We start from the raw sequence: 7,957 nt of genomic DNA, 5'->3' as shown, positions 1-7,957 counted from the left end.
GTTATTTATTTTAATAATAATTAAATAATAAAATAAGTGGAATATAAAGAGTGGAAGGGTAAAAGTGGAAATTGGATAGTGTAGCGGTGTATTCGTTACTATATGATCTATTGATTAAATCATAAGCAAAGCATACAATGAATTTCGAGTCGCCACCGCACTTTTATTTATCCTAAGGACTGGTTAAAAAGCGAACAAAAACCTAAGAAGTTTTACACGTAGAAAACTAATAAAAAGATCAGAGATCGGGGTAAGGGGTAAATTACGCAATGGGAAGGTGTTAGGCACCCAATGCGTCCTAGGTACTCCTAGGGAGCCCTTTTCACACTTTGTTGTTTGAAAATTATTATTTGTCATGACATAAGCATTGTGCAAACATGATTGGGAGGATGGGAAAAGAATATACAAGTTAGTTATTTTTGTGTTTGGATGGATAACCATTGCCTACGTACCTTTACAGGATCAAAACCTCGTAGTTCGGCTAAAAAACTTCCAAAAGTTAGTTGATTCAATTTAAAACACAAGCTTAAAGGTCTTACGTTACCCACGGGAGAAAACTCAACTTTGTATAACAACTAGTCCACCATGTGAGAAAAGCTTCCACTTGCCAGAGAGGGGTTAACCCTATAATAGGCAAGGAAGACTTACAATTCATCTACTAAGGACAAATAGGTGAGATTAATATCAACCAACTAGGGTAAATCAAACCTATAGCTAATGTATAAAGACTTAACAAGCATGGACAAAGCCACAAAATCACTTGAATGGGTGAAGTTATTTGGATTATTTACAAAAAGGTCAAAGTATGATTAAAGTCAATTCAATGAAGTATTTACAAAAATGAAGTTAGGAAAATCATGGACTTAAGGTCCAAGTTTCTAATTTGAAAAGAAGGTGAGAATGTTTGCACAACATGTGTTTTCAAATTTTTAAAAGTATGTGTGAAAAGGCTTAGGACACAATGGGTGAATGGGTGATGGTGGAATGTAAAACTTCTTAGAAGGGTCCGCCTCTTGAAATCATATAGAAGATGATTCAAGTGGGTCCTTAGGAATAGGCTGCAACTGAGCAATAATATGAACATGGTAACAGATGAAAGTAAATAAAAGCGGATACTGGATGCCACTCAATGGTCTTATACCTGTCTCCTAAAAACAAGTAAGGATATCAGAGGCCACTCTATGGACTTACACTAATCTCCATCCGAATAAAACAACAAAACAGAACAGGGAAGTCAACTGCCAATCTATCTGGACTCATGTTAACCTCCACAGTATGATCCTAGGAAGACAAATGCCACATCACAGGGACTTACAATGAATCCTCACATACAACAAATAAATGCACTAGGCAATGGGTATGAGTGACCAATGAGGTCTTACACTTTACCCCTTCCATGTCATGGGAACAGATGCCACCTTACAGGGACTTATAACTGGTTCCTCAATGGGTAAGCAAACAACGTCACAAGGACAAATGACATGAACATGCACTAATGGCAATCAAAGGTAAAATGCACAATGGCAATTAAGTAATCATGTATGATGAATCAAATAATCAAACCATATAATCAAGGAGCACACACTATAACCACACAATTTGGGCTCAAGCAAGGGTAAGGCATTAAAGCCATCTGGAATAGGGTCAAAGTTGCTCTTAACCTGGCCATTGAGGGGCTCAGGTGAAGCAGATGAAAGGATATGAGGGGTGTGCCTCATTGCTTCTATCTCATGTCCGAGAGAGCATGTAAATATAAGAATGTGGGGGAGTTTAGAAAGATGGAACTCTTTCCCCGATTGTTGACTCGATAGATCTTGGGTATGGATCTCAATGCTACAACCATGTAATGGGAGCAATGAGAAGACTCACTGAATAGTGGGAGATAGGCTACTTATCTCTACCTTCCACCAATTGCCTCAAATGAGGACTTTTCCTGCTTGGGACAATATAAACATACACAATCAATGCCTCTTAAGGAGGACTTCAGACAATTTGCCCAGCCAAATAACGGCCGGGTCTCCAGACTACATGAAGAAGAAGGTGCAATACCTCAATGCAAGTTGCTATTTAAGCAAAGCAAAGCAAGTTCTTAAGAGAACTGAGCAACTAAAGGGTACCTGGAAACAATCCAATAAAATCAGCATCCCATTCATAAACAGATAACAACATAAGAATCAATTAACAAAGTTCAATCATAATCGAACAATAGTGTGCATAGCACAAGGCTCACATGAACCAAACATCCTACAAAACAAATACATTAGTCATATGTGTCAAGTAACACAATCCATAATGTGGAGCAAATTCCTTAATCATTAACTCCTTAACCTGAAAAGGCACAATCAACTTCAAAGGTAAGTAACATGACCACTAGGACTAGCCTAGGGTCAAAAAGATGGAAAAATCTTAAAACAGCAGCCCATTCATGATCAAATTCAAGTAATATCAATAACAAAGGGATCCCAATGGTCCCATATTCAAACTATGCTCCTATTTCTATTTATGCAACATGGAAGGCAAAAGATGCAATGTGGAGTCTCATACAAACAACCAGCAAGATCACATTCAAATAAATGCCAAAGTGGCATCAAAAAATCCACAAAAATTATGTTCTAACCAGAAGACATTCAGCAAGCCACATGTTAATTTTCAAGTCATTTGGACTAGTAGATCAATAGGAATTAATTAAACATGACAAGGCATGCAAAAACAACATCAAATGAAGCCTACAAGTGTGCACCCACTTCAATTAGATGGTAAACAACAATGGTATATTAGAAATTAGTAGGACCAAAGCCGAAAGATAGCTACAGGGGTTAAGAACTATCCTATCAATTTTCATAGTTATTGGATTAAGTATGTGCATTTGGCGACATATAGACTAAAGGTTACACAAGTGAAGCTCTAAAATGCTAGGCAGCAAGGAAAAATATTAATCAAATCGAAAATGGATTGTAAAAATCCACAAAAATTATCAATGATAGCTAACATGTCAAATAAACTTCCTGCAAAAAATTAGGGCCATTGGCCAATGGGAAGCATAGGAAAATATTTGGGGAATTCAGCATACCAAACTATGTCACATATATACATGTCCAACTTCAATAATTCATATATAATAGACCATAGGCTAAAAAATTACCAAACCTATGTCAAAAAATCCAGAAGGATGCCAAGAATCAATATCTCAATTTTCATTTAATTTGGATGTGGTATGTGGATTGTACAATTAAATTGGTAACATGTATGAAAATAATATACATCAAAACATCTCTATGGCTATTTAGATTTTTTACCAAGCACATATTTGTTTTTCATTTTTATAAAATAGTAGAGGAAAAAATATGATTAACAAAAAAAGAATGGTATTTTTTGGATTAATTTGGAGTATTATATGATTTTTCTAAGTTTTACAATATTTATTTAAGAATTATTCGAATTAATATTAGGATTTATTAATTTAATTAATGGCTGATGGCACGTTGGTAATTCTTAAGCAAATGCCCAAAACTGCACCGTTTCAATTAGATAGAATGGACGGTGGTGATTCATTCTGGTAATTGAAAACACAAAACGGCAAGGCAAACGCGTGCGAAGCAAGATCTATGAGCGATGTTTCCAGAAAATCTTGAAGGTTCACCGTCGTCTTCTACTGTTCTTCGACTGGAAACCTAGGTTTTGAGCAAACGGCCATGGAAATTTACAAGCTACACACCGGTCGAACCGGTTTTTCCTCAGGATTACGAATATATAATCAATTTCATCAATAAGTCACTACACAACTCGAATCGAAGGAAAAGAAGAAATGCTTCGAAACTTCAATTGTAGATTACGCACTCAATTCGCAACGAAAACACAAACCACGTATGGATACATTATCTACAAGCTCTACTCTACAATATCCCTAACTCAATCGAGGCAATCGCAAGATTTTAAATCCGACCTTTCTTGAAGCTAGCTGCAATGGAGTTCGCGCGTTTCGGCTTGATAATGCGAAACAGGTACAGAAGATTGGTGCAGCAAGCGAATAGTGGACGGGATTCAACTCGAGCACCTTTGAATCACTCGTTTTCATCAACTGTCATGGAAGAACCTTCTTTCTACGGTTGCGAAATCTTGCGTATTGAGCTTCGAATCCTGCAAACAGAAACTCCAAAACAAGTATAATTGACGAATCCACCAAGAATTCGCATCAAGCTTCAAGGATCGTCGACGAATCGGTGAAAAGGTCCTTGACGAAGAAAAAATGTGAGAGAACTTGAGAGCTTTTTGCTTTTTTCTGTTAGATGGAAATTGAGATTGTGAAGAAAAAAATGATTACCCTTGATTCTGTTATGGGTTTAAGTATATATATGTAGTACTTAATCCAAGTTTAATTATATTTAAGCAAAAATGGATTAGTAACAAATATGCTTATGTGATGCATTGGCCTTTTGCTCTTGAAATGGTTAGAAACACCTTAGCAGCAAATTTACACCTTGAACCAATTGCAAATATCATTTTGAAGCTGATTGCATTGGTCTCACTTTCAAATTCCTCATATTTTCCACTTTGGACCATTTTGCCCCTCTCTTTAATTAGTTCACTTCAAAAATGAGCTTTTGCATTGAGCCTTTTCCGAAAAATCCAATTATGCAACTTTGGAGTACACATTGAATGGAGTTTGTGCATATAAAGAACTTGCAATTTGGATAAACCATGTGGTAGTTATGCCCTCCCGATTACGGGTCTTTTTTGAAATTCACTGAGCCATATCTTGCAAACCATAAATGGGATTTTCAAGTTCTTGGACTTTTTGGAATTGTGAGAACAAGATCTTCAACTTTCATGTTGGACAAATTTTGATTTGAAGCTTGTATCATGAAATTGTCTTGAGGGGAAAAAACTTTCCATTTTGGGCAGCTGAAATTACAGGTCCACTAGCCACTTTGGGAAACTTTCTATCTGAGCTCAATTCCTTCAACCTTGGTCTTTGAAACATCAAATAGGGCTTGTATGGACATGAATGAGGCATTTCTAACCATCTCACACCTTCCAAATCCTGATTAAATGTACAGTTGACCACAGTTGACTTTTGTTGACTTTTGGTTGACTGGGCCAAGTTCTGATGAATTTCAAGCCTCTTTCACATGAGATCTTGATTCCAAATGATATCACAAGTTATATGGACTCTTTATGAATGATCATGGTGTCCAAATTCTTCAAGAATGGCCACCATCTATTGCTCAGGGCCTGATTTGACTGTTTGACTGATGATTAGCTTCAGCTGCAAGCAACATGGTTAGATGATAATATTTTTGTACTTTTGGTTAGTAAACATATGAAAAGCAATGATATACAAATGCAACACATGCTTGGTGATCAAGAACCATACTCACAAGGTATCCCACCCACTAGGAGGGCAGCTAGGGTATGCATTGATCCTTGAGGCCATGATATGATATGATATGGGCCATGAGGGATCTTAGGGCCAAAATTGGGGTCTTACAGATGCCCCTATTTAAGGTCATTCTATCCGGAGAAGTGAAGTCTAGAAATCTTCATTTCGACGCGGTAGAATGGGCTTAAATAATAGTAATGAGACGAATTTTGGTCCCTAAGAGACCTCATGATGCAGATGTATGCATGCAAAAGCAAATTCTGTGGGGAATATATGGTTCACACAGAAGAAAAGACGATCCATCGGAGTAATACACTCACCAGGAACAGAGACTCCAATAAGACTCTTATTTGGGCTCTACTAGGGGATAGTAAGGAAAAAGAATGCGTGAGCAGGACACGACTTTGATTAGTGAAATGACAAAACTGACACGGCGTGAACAAGACACGACTCCGAGTAGGGATAACAGACATCGGACTGGAGAGCTTGCTGGGGGAGCAAAGGACTCACACCGAGGAATAAAGAATTCCAGAGGAAAATAAATCCATTGGAAAGACATAAGCTGACTCAACTATCCACGAAGGATACTTCGGATAAAAATCCGGACTCGGACCAGGAAAAGATTCACATAGAACTTCCCTGCCGGGAAGATGCATATATTGGGGAATAAACACCCATATAGCAAAAGTAAAAAACACCAAAGGAACTCCGCAGGGGAATGTCTAACAAAGAGACTCTCCTGGGAAAAGCAACAGGAATGAGGTGTTACCGGTATAAGGGTAACAAACTCAGGAAGAATGAATATCTAAGACCGGTATAAGGGTGAGAGATATCAATCAACCAACATCTGAGAAAGACCTACAAAGGGTACGAAACTCAGGAAAATCTGACTCCACAGGGGACCAAGGTCATAATAGGGAGTAGAAAGGAGGGAACACCAGGGATACCGAGGTATATAATAGGTGACCGACCGAAATGTGAATTGGTATATATGCCAAGACACTCATCATCCGAAAGGAGGGCTTGAAAAAGCAAATCAACTTAGAGGATGGACATTCGAATCCACAACGGGAACACGAATCTTACTCAACTGGGGACACAAACCCAAAGAGTGCATGAGATACAATATCCATTACCGGCAGACCGTGGATAGAATACTCGCATGAGACATATTATCTATTACCGTCAGAACGTAGATAATAAACTCGCATGGTAAGAAACACCAGAGATATCGAAGTATATAATAGGTGATCTACCGAAAACGTGAATTGGTATATATGCCAAAACACACATCATCCAAAACACAAACTGGTTAAAGGATGGATATTCGATTCTACAAAGAATACGAATCTTGCTCAGTTGGGGAAAATCAACAAAAGTTTCCAACTAAAGAGCGCATGAGACATACTATTCATTACCGGCAGACCGTGAATAATATACTCGAAAAGAAAAGACACCAGAGATACCGAAGTATATAATAGGTGACTAACCAAAAAGAGAGACCATCGATACCAAGCATCCGGGTAAACGAAAGACAACTCAAAGGATAAATTGCAAGCATCCGGCAATTATTCAACAACAAGAAATATTCGATTCCGCGAAAGGAAATAACGAATCTCACTCGACTAGGGAAACACAAAAGGCTTCAACTGAAGAGTGCATGAGATATATTATCCATTACCGTCATAACGTGGATAGTATACTCGCATGGAAGATTATCCACAACCGGTATAAGGGTTAATAAAGGATAAATCGTCCGAAACGAAAAGGCATCGGGATACCAAATAGGCATATAATGATGACCAATCAAAGGGAGTAACAACATTACCAACAAAAGGGTAAATGAAAGACTCACTGGGGATTAATTGCAAGCATCCGGCAATTATCCGCAAAAGCTGGGAATACATTGACAAACAATCAATGATCCGGGGAACGAATCACTTAGCAAACGGTGAAAAGACCCACTGGCGACTTCAAAAGGATAACATTGCAAGCATCCGGCAATGATCCAGAGGACTGCTGGGAATACAAGTGCTTACTCAAGAGCAACTACCCAAAAGCAGGGAGGAATATCAACATCGAATATTGAATGAAGATAACCACAAAGAGAGAAATTAGGGTTTATATCTACCGAGTACGGGGCAGAAGACCAAAAATCTGGCTGAGTAAACAAGAGGTTTAACAATACCGACTACTGGGTAAGAAACCAAAGGCTCAGCTGAGGATAAAATTGCTAGCAACCGGGCAATTATCCACCTGTATCATAAGATACCACTCCGCTGGAGAGACAAATCACAGCGACATAGGATTTACAACTACCGAATACGGGGTAGAAGACCACAATCTCCACTGGGGATATAAATCACCACAGGGAACAAAACTCTGTTAGGGATAAAGTCACGACAACAGAAAATCCACCATCAACCAGACCGAACCACAAAGGTTACCGCTGCTATGGGAAAAGAGATAGGGCTTACGACTACCGGTATGAGGGCAGTGGCCATACCTTGGTGGGAATAACCACAAATTAGGGTTTACATCTACCGAATACGGGGTAGAAAACCAAAAACTCTTCGT

This window comes from Lathyrus oleraceus, chromosome 6, assembly GCF_024323335.1.
Source record: "Lathyrus oleraceus cultivar Zhongwan6 chromosome 6, CAAS_Psat_ZW6_1.0, whole genome shotgun sequence".
Taxonomy (NCBI): domain Eukaryota; kingdom Viridiplantae; phylum Streptophyta; class Magnoliopsida; order Fabales; family Fabaceae; genus Lathyrus; species Lathyrus oleraceus.
The sequence above is the reverse complement of the archived record's forward strand: the minus strand, read 5'-3'. Positions refer to the sequence as shown.